The sequence below is a fragment of the Myotis lucifugus genome, unplaced genomic scaffold, assembly GCF_000147115.1.
Source record: "Myotis lucifugus unplaced genomic scaffold, Myoluc2.0 scaffold_1368, whole genome shotgun sequence".
Lineage (NCBI taxonomy): Eukaryota > Metazoa > Chordata > Mammalia > Chiroptera > Vespertilionidae > Myotis > Myotis lucifugus.
Window position 1 is genome coordinate 45926 of NW_005872416.1, and position 8600 is coordinate 54525.

The 8600-nt window shown below is 52.2% G+C and overlaps 1 pseudogene; it reads left to right on the forward strand.

The window, feature by feature from the left end:
• The first annotated feature begins 701 nt into the window (after window positions 1-701).
• LOC102429794 lies at window positions 702-8249 on the forward strand (annotated as a pseudogene).
• The last annotated feature ends 351 nt before the right edge of the window (window positions 8250-8600 follow it).

Here is an 8600-nt window from a genome sequence, read left to right on the forward strand (position 1 = left end):
GTCCACCTGCCTCCCAGGTGCCTCTCCCTGACTTATATCCACATGAAAGCCCATCTCAGTGCAGCTTCCGAGGAGCACCCTGCAGGGGGCAGTGTGCAGGGCCTCAGCTGGTGGCAGTGAGGGTGGCCACAGGCCACCTGCCAGGCAGATGGCATGCTCTAGTCAGAAGGTGGAGTGCTCCACGCTGCCTCACAGGGTCCAGTGGAATCAGGGGCTGCCCTGTGGATCGAGGGCCCAGCAGCAGCTCTGGGGCTCTGCCTCGCTGGGCCCGCCTGCCTGGGCCCAGTGCTCTGGGGCTTCTTCCAGCAAAACTGCACCCTCTTGGCAGCTCTCCTTGCTCAGGCCGCCGGCCTGGCTGTGCTTTGTGGCTGAGATCCGTGCAGCCAGAGATGGCTGCTGCCCAGTGACAGCCGGTGGCAGGTCCAGGGGAGGCAGCACCAGGGCCCAGCAGCAGCTCCTCGCCGCCTGCTGACTGACCCCCGACCTGGGTGGGCCTGAGAGAGGAGCAGCTCTCTCTGCCCATGGCCCAGCCAGGCGGCCCCCGCCTGCCCTTCCTGTGCCCGGGGTTGAAGGGGTGCAGAGAGGGTCCCAAGGAGGGTCCCTTCAGGTGAGGATGCCCCTGCTCAGACCCCGGCTTCTCCATCCCCACACGGGGACCCCGGCTCCTAGTGGTCTCACCCAGGCCCTTGCCGTCCCCGCAGATGCTGTGGCTGCTGTTCCTAAGCCTCCCAGGCCTGGGGGGCTCCGTGCCCTAGTTCCCAGGTGAGTCCTGACTCCCTGTCCCCATCTTCTGCTCAGGCTGCCCAGGTCCCTCACCGTCAACTCAGGGTTGGCCTCCTTGGTTGGTCCTCGGAGAGACTGAGTGCGAGGGGCCCTGCTGGGTCTCTGATGGCGTCCCCTGTGTTCCCAGGGCCCAGCTCAGGGAGGCAGCAGGGTGGCCCCGTGGGTGTGCACAATGCCCCTGCGGGGAGATGGTCTTGGCAGGTCAGCGTCCGAAGGTACAATAAGGAGCTGGAGCTGTGGCAGCACCTCTGTGGGGGCTCCCTCATCCACCACCAGTGGGTGCTGACCGCAGCCCACTGCACCCAGCGGTGAGCCACGCAGCCCGAGGCCCCCTGGCAGGGGTGGGGGTGGGAAACTCACAGAGGGCTGATGGGAGGGGGGCTGTGGGCAGGGCCCTGGCTCTCGGGGGAGACACAGTTAGTGCAGCCCCAGCCCTGCTGCTGTGCCCAGACTGGCCCTGCCCCGGAGGCTCCTCTGAGAGGCTCCTGGTCCCTCTCCCCAGGGAGGACTGGGAGGCCTATGGCCTCAGGGTTCAAGTTGGGCAGCTGAGACTCTATGACCATGACACACTGACAAATGTGACTAAGATCGTCCGCCACCCCAAGTTCAACCAGAGCCTGTCTGCAGAGGGGGGCGCGGACGTGGCCCTGCTGACACTGGAGGCCCCTGTGACGCTCTCTGAGCGCATCGGCCTGGTCCCCCTCCCACCTGCCTCGCTGAGGGTTCCTGAGAGGAAGATGTGCTGGGTGACCGGCGGGGGTTACAGCAACCTTGGAGGTAAGGCTCAGGGAGCCCCGCTGGGGGTGTGGACACAGGGCAACCCGCTGGGTGAGTGGCTGTGGCTTTGCTGACAACACTTTATTCTCTGCAATTTGGGGGAATCCTCCACCTTTTTCTTGTGGCAACATGTGCATAACATTATACATGACATGGTCAGTGCGCGGTTCAGTGGCGTTCAGCACATTCACCATGTTGTGCAGCCTCGGCACCACCATCTCCAGAACTTCTCCTCCTCACACACGAAGCCTGGTCTCCATGACACGGTCACTGCCCCTCCCCAGGCTCTGCCAACCACGGAGCTCCTTTCCACTTCTGTGCATTTACCTGTTCTGGACGTTTCATGTAAATGTGAATCATGCAACGTGTGGCTTCCACATGTTTGCCTTCTTTCACGTGGGATGACGTTGCCAAGGCCCAGCTGTGCTGTAACCTGTGTCAGAACTGCATCGCTTGTGGCCGAGTCACCTCCCACTGGGTGGAGGGAGCATTTTGTCGTCCTTCCTGAGTGACAGACCGTGTCCACCTTTTGGCTGTTGTGAGTCACGCTGCTGTGACCTGTGTGTACAAGCACCGCCAGGGAACCTGTTCTCAAGTCGTTAAAACATTTTCAATGACAGTTTCTATTCAATATTATTTTGTATTTGTTTCAGGCATACAGCATGGTGGTTAGACAATCATATACTTTACAAAGTGCCCCCCCCCCATATTTCCGTACCCACCGGGCACCATCCACAGCTGTGACCATATTATTTACTATAATCCCTAATCTGTACTTCACATTCCCTGCGACTATTTTGTAGCTACCAATTTGTATGTTTTTCACTCAGTCCCCCAACCTCCTCCCCTCTGGCAACAATCAGTCTGTCCCTGTATCTATGAGCCTGTTTCCCTTTTGTTTGTTTATTTTGTTCTTTAGATTCCACATATAGGTGAAATCATATGCTATTTGTTTTTCTCTGACTGACTTATTTCACTTAGCATAATGGTAACATTTCTTTTTTTTTATGGCCCAGGAAATTTCATTGTATATACAGGCTGGGGCAACAGTAGGTTTAAAGTTGTTTATAAGGAAAATAATACAATACTTAATAAATAATAATACAAGAAGAAACTCTGTATTTTGCCTACTTATAACCGTAAGCCTACTTTTGCCCCACCCTCTATGTACCACCGTATTGTTATCACTTGTCTATTGATGGGCACTCGGGCGGCTTCCATATCTTGGCTATTGTACATACGCTGCAATGAACATAGGGGGGCATATGTTCTTCCCAATTATGTTTTGGGTTTCTTCAGATGTACATCCAGAAGTGGAATGGTTGGGTCATAAGGCAGTTCCATTTTTAATTTTTTGAGGAACCTCCACACTGTCTCCCACAGGGCTGCACCAGTCTATGTTCCCTCCAGCAGCACGTGAGGGTTCCCCCTTGTCCACATCTTCACCAAAACTTGTTGCTTGTTGATGTATTGATGACAGCCATTCTGACAGGTGGGAGGTGATATCTCAGTGGGGTTTTAATTTGCATTTCTTTAGTGATTAGTGACACTGGGCATCTTGTCATATGTCTGTTGGCTTTCTGTATGTCCTTCTTTTGCTATTTATATCTTATTTTCTACAATTTAATTTATTGTGGTGACATTGGTTAACAAGATTATAGAGGTTTTCAGTGTGCTGTTCTATGGTACATCATCTGTATCTTGCATTGTGTGCCCATCACCCAAAGTCACGTCTTCTGTCACCTGTATTGACCGCTTTACCCTTTCCTCCCACCACACCCCCTGTCCTCTGGTGACCACCATACTGTTATCTGTATCTATGAGTTTTGGTTTGTTTCTTTTTCTTGTTTGTTCATTTGTTGCTTCCAGTATTATATTCCACATGTGAGTGAAATCATATGGTTTTTAACTTTTTCTCTTTTTATATATAATAAATTTTTACCCTAGTGTTTTTTTGTTTTTTTTTAATATATATTTTGTTGATTTTTTTTACAGAGAGGAAGGGAGAGCGATAGAGAGTTAGAAATTCAATGAGAGAGAAACATCGATGAACTGCCTTCTGCACACTCCTTACTGGGGATGTGCCTGCAACCAAGGTACATGTCCTTGACTGGAATCGAACCTGGGACCCTTCAGTCCGAAGGCTGATGCTCTATCCACTGAGCAAAACCAGTTAGGGCGGTTTTTAACTTTTTTTGTCTGACTTATTTAATTTACATGATGTTCTCAAGATCCATCCATGTTGTCCTATGTCATGTTTTCTGATGGCTGAGGAGTATTCCATTGTAAACATGTATCACACCTTTATCCAATCATCTCGCAAAGAACACTTCCGCTGTGTCCATCTTGGCCACTGTAAACAACGCTGCAGTGAACATAGGGGTGTATATATATATATATATATATATATATATATATATATTTAAAAAATATATTTTTATTGATTTCAGAGAGGAAGGGAGAGGGATAAAGAGATAGAAATATCAATGATGACCAAGAATCACTGATGGGCTGCCTCCTGCACACCCCAGACTGGGGACTGAGTCTGCAACTCAGGCATGTGCCCTTGAACGGAATTGAACCCAGGACCCTTCAGTCCACAGGCCAACACTCTATCCAATGAGCCTGACCAGCTGGGACTAAAGAGAGCCTCTCTGGGTAAAGTAGTCTTGGTTGTAGATTCTTGCTCTTTATCACTTTAAATATTTCGTGTCAGTCTCTTCTGCCTGAAATGTTTCTGTTGAGAAATTGGTCTTATGGGACCTCATTTGTTAGTAACTGTCTTTAACTTACTGATTTTAAGATTCTCTCTTCGTCTTTACCTTTGCCATTTTAATTATTATGTGTCTTGGTGTGGGCCTCTTTGGGTTCATCTTGTTTAGGACTCTCTGTACTTCCTGGGCTTGTATGTCTTTTTTCTTCACCGGGTTGGGGAAGTTTTAAATCATTATTTCTTCAAATAGGTTCTCACCCCTTGCTCTCTCTCTTCTCTTTCTGGTACCCCTATGATGCAAACGTTATGCTTTATGTTGTCCCAGAGCATTGATCGCCAACATTTTAGGCCTCACGGACCACCGTTGGTGACTGCTGTCCCAGAGGTCCCTTAAACTATCCTCATTTTAAAAAATCTTTTTTCTTTTCACTGCTCTGATTAGGCATTTTCTGCTACCTTGTCATTTAAACTGCTGACTCGATTTTGTTCTTTATCTAATCTGCTATTGGTTCCTTCAAGTGTAGTCATTTCAGATCTCATATTTTTCATTTCTGACTGTTTTCTCTTATGGTTTCTATGTCTTTTTTTTATACTTACTGTCTCTTTATTGCAGTCCTCACTGAGTTCATCAACCCTTCCCCTACGTTCCTTGTGCATCCCTAGGACCATTGTTTTGAACTCTGTATCTGGACATGGCTTGTTTCCATTGCATTTAGTTCTTTTTCTGGGGATTTCTCCTGTTCTTTCATTTGGGGCATGCTTCTTTGTCTCCCCATTTTGCCGCCTCTCTGTATTTGTTTCTCTGTGTTGGTAGATCTGCTATGTCCCCAGTCTTGGTCGGGTGGCTTTTGGAGTACATGTCCTGTGGAGCTCAGTGGTGCCCCAGGAATGTCCCTGGTGTGGGTTTTGTGAACCCTGCTGTTGGAGTTGAGTCCTGATTGTTGTTGGCCTGTGGTAGGCAGGATTGATCCTCAAGCTGACTGACTGAGTATTGACCATGATCACACTGTATGAGCTGCTGTGAGTAGGCTGACCCCATGAAGCAGAATTGGCCCCAGCAGGGTCTGGTGCCTGCGGAGATCTCCCTTTCAGTGTGCCGCTTGTGGAGCTCATTGGGTTGTACTCTGCTGTGGGCTGGTTCTGGGGCCTCCAGCGAGGCACTGTGGTGCAGGTCAATGTCAGACACTGCCTGTGACCAATCCTGGGCTGCCTGTTAGAAGCTACAATGTGATCCACAGTTGGTGGCTCCCTCTACTAGGCCTGGGTGCTCATGGGAGGGGCCAAGCTGTATACTGAGCTGATTCCCAGCAACACCAAACCTGTGTCAGGACACAATAGGCCCAAAGCACCCCAAAATCTGCCTCTGCCTGCCAGTGGCCATTAGGCTCAGCCACTGAAAGTGCCTCCGGCTAAGCTAGGTGCCCCAGGTATGTCCCTTGTGTGGGTGAGGTGAGCTCTGCTGTTATAGGTGAGTTGCATGAGGTAGTTTCTCAATAAGTCATTGGGTTGTGGCGAGTGATGTTTATCAGGTTTTACAGATTCAACCTCAGCGCTAGTATTGGGTCTGACACCACTCAACAAAAGTCTCAGGGCACACCAAGGCCAGCTACCACTACCACCCACCATCCACCACCTACCTGGGGTCTTCAAATCTTTGCAGTGGGGTAGGGTTTCTGGAAGTCGTCAGGGTGAGGCCAGTAGAGTTCCTCAGGATCGCACAGATTAGGATTTGGCAGTGAGGAGGGAGGGCTCTGCACAGTGAAGCTAGTGGGGTGCCTGGGGAAATGGCCCTCACCTCAGAGACACACAACTCAGTCTCTCCCTGTGTGTCTCCAACAGCCCTGGAGTCTGCTCAGACCTCCTCCAGAGCTTCTGAGAAAGTCTGTGTGGGCCCAGGCTGGTTGCAGCTGGCAGACACCCCAGCAGGGCATGAGCTTTGTCGGTTGGGATCACTTGGAGCCTGGAGTGGAGAGGGGGGAAAGGGGGGAGGGGTGCGTGCTTTCCTCCAGGCTGATGCCCTATGGAGGGGATGTTCAACTCAGGAAAGATGGCATCTGTGGGCATGTGGGAGAGGACTCAGCCCTGGACAATGGAGGCTGCCCCTCCAGCCCTCTCCCCAAAGTCATACAACCAATCTCTCCCTGGGTGGGTCCCGTCCACTCTGGGCTGCTGTTGATCCGCTGGAGCCCAGTCAGGTTGAGTACCTGCCATAGAGATGTTTATGCACTGGCCCTTTAAAAGGGCGTCTGGATGCCTGGCAGTCCCCTGTCTCACTCTGGCAAGTGCAGTCCCCACTGAGTTCACAGCCAGATGTTGTGTAGCTCCTCTTCCAGGCACTGGTGGTCCAGGCTGGGAGCTCAGGATGGGGTGGAGACCCCTCCCTTCTCAGAGGGGACCTTTGCAGCTGAGGTGTCCCTCCTAACTCTCAATGCAGCCCTTTCTGTGTCTCCACCCTCCCTCCCCATCTCCATGGGGCTTCTTCCATGTGTCCTTAATGCTGAGACCTCTTTTCAGCCAGTCTTCAGTTGGTTATTCAGGTTGAGTGTCTATAATTTAGTTGTGATTCCGATTTGGTCCTGGGAGGAGGTGAGTGTCACTTCCACCTACTCTGTCTCCATCTTGGATCCCTGTTTTCCGTTCTTTGGGGTACAGACTAGGAGTGGGAGTACTGGGTCATGTGCTAATTCTACATTTGGTTACTAGAGGGGGGATTTCCTGTTGAGCCTAAATGTGTGCAGAGCTGGGGTTTCATGATCAGATTCATGGACACTGAGGACACAGGTGTTTGATCTGCCAGGTGGACAGGCTCTCCTGAGGCTCTGCCTGGGTCCTCCCCATGCTCTGTGGGGGTGTGTGGACCTTGATTGTCCTCCTGAGGATGAGCCAGTCTGGGAGCGAGAGGCAGGTCCCTAAATCAGAATGAAAACCCACCCATTAGCGCAGGAGTGTTTCCTTCCTGTTGTGATGCATTCCTCTGGGATGAGCCCTGATCCCTTGCTTTTCAAGGAGAACATTCCCGGGGTCACTCTCTCCTCAGTGCCCGTCCTCAGGCCTGTGGAGCCCAGACTCTGGCTGATGAAGTGCTGGGTCCTAGAACTGAATGGGTTTAGCAGTGGTTCTCAACCTTCCTAATGCCGCGACCCTTTAATACAGTGCTTCATGTTGTGGTGACCCCCAATTTCATTGTTACAAATTGAACATAATGAAAGCATAGTGATTAATCAGAAAACAATATGTAATTATATATGTTTTTTCCGATGGTCCTAGGCGACCCCTGTGAAAGGGTCGTTCGACTCCCAAAGGGGTCGCGACCCACAGGTTGAGAACCGCTGGTTTAGTGGCTCTGTGGAGCTCAGTCCCAGGTCCAGGTGTAGCTGCAGACCCCAGGGTCAGGGCCCACAGAGGGACTCCCTGTGCCCTCGGCTGATGGCCGGGGTGGCCCAGAAGAAGTGGAAGGAGTACCTTGTTGTTGGGAAGGAGCAGAAGCCTGGACCAGCCCTGGTTCTCAGCCAGCCCCTCCCCACAGCTCCGCTGCCCCAGCCCTACCAGCTGCAGGAGGTGATGGTTCCCATTGTGGGGAATGAGGTCTGTAAACAGCGCTACCAGAACTCTTCCACCAACACTGGCCAGATCATCAAGGATGACATGCTGTGCGCTGGGAGTGAGGGCCAGGACTCCTGCCAGGTGAGCCCCACCTGTCCCGTCCTCTGTCCTCCATCCCCTCCTGGCCCAGGGAATCGGGACTCAGAAGCTCCATGCAGAGGCCCGTGTGGAGATGTCCACTGAGTCCTGCCTCTCCCCACAGGGTGACTCCGGGGGCCCCCTGGTGTGCAGCTGGGAAGGCACCTGGGTCCAGGTAGGGATCGTGAGCTGGGGATACAGCTGTGGTCATCGCGACTTCCCTGGGGTGTATGCCCGGGTGATAAGCTACATTTCTTGGATCCGGAAGTATGTCCCTCCGCCCCCTGGATCCTAGATGAGGCCAGGCAGGGTTCCGATGATGGGGAGACCCTCAATCTTCCTTGTGGACACCCCTGTTCTTTCCCTATTCCAGCCTCACCCTCCCACCTCCTCACCCTCTACAGTGTCAAGAGGCTCCTGCCCTCAGGGTCCCCCTCCTGTCCTGACTGTAGGGTGGCAGACACAGGAGATGCTCCGCAGGCTGGTGTCTCTCACAGTAGGGGGGCCAGGAAAGGGGCCTGGGCCCATGGCCTCCTGCTCACCCTCTGATTCCTATTAAACCTGGAAAGCCAGCTCCAAGCTGTGGCTGAGATGGTGGCATGGACTCATTATGGCGGTGACTGAGGGCGCAGTGGGGGCCTCCCTG